Source organism: Oncorhynchus nerka, linkage group LG4, assembly GCF_034236695.1.
Source record: "Oncorhynchus nerka isolate Pitt River linkage group LG4, Oner_Uvic_2.0, whole genome shotgun sequence".
In the NCBI taxonomy this organism is placed as follows: domain Eukaryota; kingdom Metazoa; phylum Chordata; class Actinopteri; order Salmoniformes; family Salmonidae; genus Oncorhynchus; species Oncorhynchus nerka.
Window position 1 is genome coordinate 11,654,771 of NC_088399.1, and position 6,055 is coordinate 11,660,825.

Consider the following 6,055-nt stretch of genomic DNA (forward strand, 5'->3'; position numbering starts at 1 on the left):
GATAAGCAGACACACACCAGCTTGAATATATAAACTACCAAAAGTTCCTTTTCTGAAGAAAATCTGTGTGCTTCTATCAATTGTCTCAGTATTTTTTCATAGTAGTGGTGGAAGTTACCATTTTTTAGAATGTAAAAATATAAAGATGATCTACAGAAGAAAGGGAAATCAAACTAAAAGACATATATTTCAGAGAATTTGTTTTCATTTGTGGGTTGGAAAAATGTTGGAAAAATGTCTGGGTTGATGGAAGGATGCATTAAATGGTTGGGTGGATGGAAGGATGCATTGGATGGTAGGGTGGATAGAAGGATGCATTGAATGTGTGGGTGGATGGAAGCATGTTTTAAATGTGTGGGTGGATGGAAGGATGCATTCAATGGTTGGGTGGATAGAAGGATGCATTGGATGGTAGGGTGGATGGAAGGATGCATTAAATGGTTGGGTGGATGGAAGGATGCATTCAATGGATCGGTGGAAGAACGACGTTTTGGAGGGATGGATGATGGATAAAGAGAGGAAAGTTTCAAATGTAATTATACATCATTTACCTCCAAGTTTATAGAGGACAAAAAGCTAATAATAAGTCATTTAAAAAATCCCAGTAACCAATCATATCCCACTTCTCCTCAATCTCATCAGGAGAGGTGGGACTTCCAGCACATCCTTTCCTTCACTGAACGGTGGTGTATCAGCCTGGATGGTGGTGTACCAGCCTGGACGGTAGTGTGGCAGCCCGGATGGTAATGTACCAGCCTGGATGGTAATGTAGCAGCTTGGACTGTGGTGTACCAGCCCGGATGGTAATGTAGCAGCTTGGACTGTGGTGTACCAGCCTGGACGGTGGTGTATCAACCTGGACTGTGGTGTACCAGCCTGGATGGTGGTGTATCAACCTGGGCGGTGGTGTACCAGCCTGGATGGTAATGTAGCAGCTTGGACTGTGGTGTACCAGCCTGGACAGTGGTGTATCAACCTGGACTGTGGTGTACCAGCCTGGATGGTAGTTTACCAGCCTGGACGGTGGTGTATCAACCTGGGCGGTGGTGTACCAGCCTGGACGGTGGTGTACCAGCCTGGACGGTAATGTACCAGCCTGGATGGTAATGTACCAGCCTGGACAGTAATGTACCAGCCTGGACGGTGGTGTATCAGCCTGGACGGTAATGTACCAGCCTGGACGGTAATGTACCAGCCTGGACGGTAATGTACCAGCCTGGACGGTAGTGTATCAGCCTGGACGGTGGTGTATCAGCCTGGACGGTAATGTACCAGCCTGGACGGTAATGTACCAGCCTGGACGGTAATGTACCAGCCTGGACGGTGGTGTATCAGCCTGGACGGTAATGTACCAGCCTGGACGGTGGTGTATCAGCCTGGACGGTAGTGTATCAGTCTAGGTGAATTCCTGCTCTCTACTACCAACTCATTCTGTGAGTATAACGCATGCATGCCACACCACACACACACACTCAATATAGATGCCAAGCACTGATACGCGCACATCAAATCAAAGCAAAGTTTATTTGTCACATTCACCTTACAGTGAAATGCTTGCTCACAGGCTCTAACCAATAGTGAAAAAAGGTATTAGGTGAACAATATGTAAGTAAAGAAATAAAAACAACAGTTAAAAGACAGTGAAAAACAGTAGCGAGGCTATAAAAGTAACGAGGCTACATACAGACACCGGTTAGTCAGGCTGATTGAGGTAGTATGTACATGTAGATATGGTTAAAGTGACTATGATGATATATGATGAACAGAGAGCGTAAAAGAGGGGTTGGCGGGTGGTGGGTGGTGGGACACAATGCAGATAGCCTGGTTAGCCAATGTGCGGGAGCACTGGTTGGTCGGGTCAATTGAGGTAGTTTGTACATGAATGTATAGTTAAAGTGTTTATGCATATCTGATAAACAGAGAGTAGCAGCAGCGTAAAAGAGGGGTTGGGGGGGCACACAATGCAGATAGTCCAGGTAGCCATTTGGTTACCTGTTCAGGAGTCTTATGGCTTGGGAGTAAAAACTGTTGAGAAGCCTTTTTGTCCTAGACTTGGCACTCCGGTACCGCTTGCCATGCGGTAGCAGAGAGAACAGTCTATTACTGGGATGGCTGGGGTCTTTGACAATTTTTAGGGCCTTCCTCTGACACCGCCTGGTGTAGAGGTCCTGGATGGCAGGCAGCTTAGCCCCAATGATGTACTGGGAAGCATTACCCTCTATAGTGCCTTGCAGTCGGAGGCCGAGCAATTGCTATACCAGGCAGTAATGCAACCAGTTCTCGATGTTGCAGCTGTAGAACCTTTTGAGAATCTCAGGACCCATTCCGAATCTTTTTAGTTTCCTGAGGGGGAATAGGCTTTGTCGTGCCTTTTTCACGACTGTCTTGGTGTGTTTGGACCATTCTAGTTTGTTGGTGATGTGGACACCAAGGAACTCGAAGCTCTCAACCTGCTCCACTGCAGCCCCGTCGATGAGAATGGGGGCGTGCTCGGTCCTCCTTTTTCTGTAGTCCACAATCATCTCCTTAGTCTTGGTGACGTTGAGGAATAGGTTGTTATTCTGGCACCACCCGGCCAGATCTCTGATCTCCTCCCTATAGGCTGTCTCGTCGTTGTCGGTGATCAGGCCTACCACTGTTGTGTCATCTGTAAGTTTAATGATGGTGTTGAAGTCGTGCCTGGTCATGCAGCCGTGGGTGAACAGGGAGTACAGCAGGGGACTGAGCACGCACCCCTGGGGGGCTCCAGTGTTGAGGATCAGCGAGGCAGATGTGTTGCTATCTACTCTCACCACCTGGGGGCGGCCCGTCAGGAAGTCCAGGATACAGTTGCAGTGGGAGGTGTTTAGTCCCAGGATCCTTAGCTTAGTGATGAGCTTTGAGGGTACTATGGTGTTGAATGCTGAGCTGTAGTCAATGAATAGCATTTTCACATAAGTGTTCCTTTTGTCCAGGTGGGAAAGGGCAGTGTGGAGTGCAATAGAGGTTGCATCATCTGTGGATCTATTTGGGCAGTATGCAAATTGGAGTGGGTCTAGGGTTTCTGGGATAATGGTGTTGATGTGAGCCATTACCAGCCTTTCAAAGCACTTCATGGCTATGAACGTGAGTGTTACGGGTCTATAGTCATTTAGGCAGGTTGCCTTTGTGTTCTTGGGCACAGGGACTATGGTGGTCTGCTTGAAATATGTTGGTTTTAAACATGCACACAGACAGACAGCCAACCAACCAGACAGCCAGCCAGGGACAAGAGAGGCCAGCCAGCCAACCAACAAGCCAACCAGCCAGCCAGCCAGGGACAAGAGAGGCCAACCAGCCAGCCAACAAGCCAGCCAGCCAGTCAGCCAGGGACAAGAGAGGCCATGCAGCCAACCAGCCAGGGACAAGAGAGGCCAGGCAACCAACCAACCAGGGACAAGAGAGGCCAGCCAGCCAGCCAACCAGTCAGCCAGCCAGTCAGCCAACCAGGGAGTTACAGAAAAACATGCAACACTGTATGTCAGGCTTTCCTCTAGCACGCCACATGTATCCTCAGAGTAATGGAATGTGGTGGAGTTTTTTTTTAAAGCAGCCAACCAGCCAGCCAGCCAACCATTCAGGGACAAGAGAGGCCAGCCAGCCAACCAGCCAGCCAGCCAGCCAACCAGGGACAATAGACAATGCCAGTTCACACTGCACTATATATTCTGCGTCTGAGCTGGGATTCAAACAGGCAACCCTCTGGATGCTGGCCCGCCTCTCTAACCTCTAGGCTACCTTATGCAATTAATGTAGTCTATTCAGTAGCTATAACTCAGCAAAGAACCCCTCCACCACATTCCATTACTCTGAGGATACAGCATCCAGTGTTGCATGTTCTTCTGTAACTCCCAAAAGAACATGCACAGGACACACTGTACTGGACAGGCCTATAGGAGCTATGCAGGCAGATTCCAGAGGTGACTGATTCATGTGTCTGTAATACTTTAATCTACCATGACAGACTGTCTGTGGACATAGCTACGTACAATACCTTCTAGACATGTACTGGTTGCGTGACAAATTCTTATGGTATTGTATGAACATTCTGGGTGTAATGTGGCAATAGAGCTTATTAACTCCTGAGAAATTGGTCAAGTACCGTTATGTAGCTTCTCAAATCCACTTTAATGACATCAAGAGCTCTAAATGAAGTGTGCAATTCTTACCCATTACTTTGGGCACAGTACATGCTTAACTAAATGACATAGATAGAAAATTAGGCGTTCATGTGAGTTACATAACTCAAGATCATAAGCAAGCAAGTTGTGTCCTGGTCAAGTTCTTTTTTGATAGGTGTCAGTCTAGTTCGTTCTATGTTAATACGTTTCTCACTGCAAAACTTCCACTGGTAGCAGTGGACATGTTAGTCAGGATGTGAGGCAGTAGAGCAGAAGTTTAGAGATAGGGCCGGTTTCCTGGACACAAATTCAGAGAATCTCCATTGAAAGTGCTTATTAGTCCGATTCCGATTTAGGAAATGACCCGCTCCTTTCCTATGCACTTCTTTTTTTTTTGGGGGGGGGGGGATTAAACAGTAACATGCAAAACATAAACAAGACAGCCAGAGGGATTCCACAGAGAAATTAGAGAATACATCAAATAAAATAAAATCCACATTATATCAATTCAAATACAGACTTGTAGAGAACACATTTTTTAGGTATATATTTAGAAATCAAGCTATTATACAGATAAAATCTATGGATAATCTCAAAGGAGATCTCCTTCACTTTATTGGTCACCATAAATGTGTGTGGAGTGAGCCAAGCACAGCGCCAGTTTACATCAAACGATGAAGCCCAACAAAATATAGCAGAGGGAATAGACTTCCTGTAGAAAATATCCCTTAATAAACAATTGTTGAAATTCTTATCTAGTAGACCTATGCCATTCACCTGGATATCACTTACAATGGGAGATATGACAAAATATGCATTATTCTGAAGTAAAGTTCTTATCCCACTAGGTATAGGTTTAATAACAGTGTCATATTCCTTGCTTGAAACCTCAAAGTTAAATCTTTCCATAAATTCCACGTAAATAGATTCCTACTAATACTAGCTAATTGGCTGACAGGGAAAATGTTTTTCGAGAACCAGTTACGGTAAAATATAATCTTGTTTCTTTGAAATATCGACCCATTGTTCCACATAAAACATTTATGAGGTGAAAAGTTGTGTTTAAACCGCAAAGCCCAGCACATTAAAGCCTGCATGTGAAAATCCGCCAATTTTACAGGATGTTCCTATGCACTTCTCAGTAGTTGGTATTCAGATTTACTGTTACGGACCTTACAGGCATAGTTTCCTTCCGACACTGAATAAATGTAATTCAACCACTGAAAAGCCTCCCACTTGCTGGCAAACAGATTTTCTCAAGGAGTTTTCATTCAATAGGGTTTTCATTTATCTGAAGCCATCCCTTTAAATATAGTGTACCTTTTAGTTAGTATTTTGTTGACAGACCCAATTTAATATATAGAGAGAACAGGTTCAGAATATTAGGGATCAATGAAAGCAAGCCATCTAAATATATGCATATTAGTCTCCGTTTCTGCACCAACTGGTAGATGTAAAAATACTCTGATCTTGTAAATGATTTAGGGTTAGGAAAGTACTTATGAATCATAAAAGAACTGGTTTGGAGAGGCTTTACACACGAAAGAAAGAAAACGGTGGTTTGATTCATTTTGAAAATTGCCACATTCAGTTCTTTAATTCATGGTAATGTTGGAAGATAAGTGTACATATAATTATAGTAGGGAGAATAGTGTACAATAGTAGGCTACACCCTCGTCTATTGCCTGCACTAACCATGGAACTGTGTGACGTCACAGCCAAGTATAGGCTACACCCTCGTCTATTGCCTGGACTAACCATGGAACTCTGTGATGTCACAGCCAAGTATAGGCTATACCCTCGTCTATTGCCTGCACTAACCATGGAACTGTGTGACGTCACAGCCAAGTATAGGCTACACCCTCGTCTATTGCCTGGACTAACCATGGAACTCTGTGATGTCACAGCCAAGTATA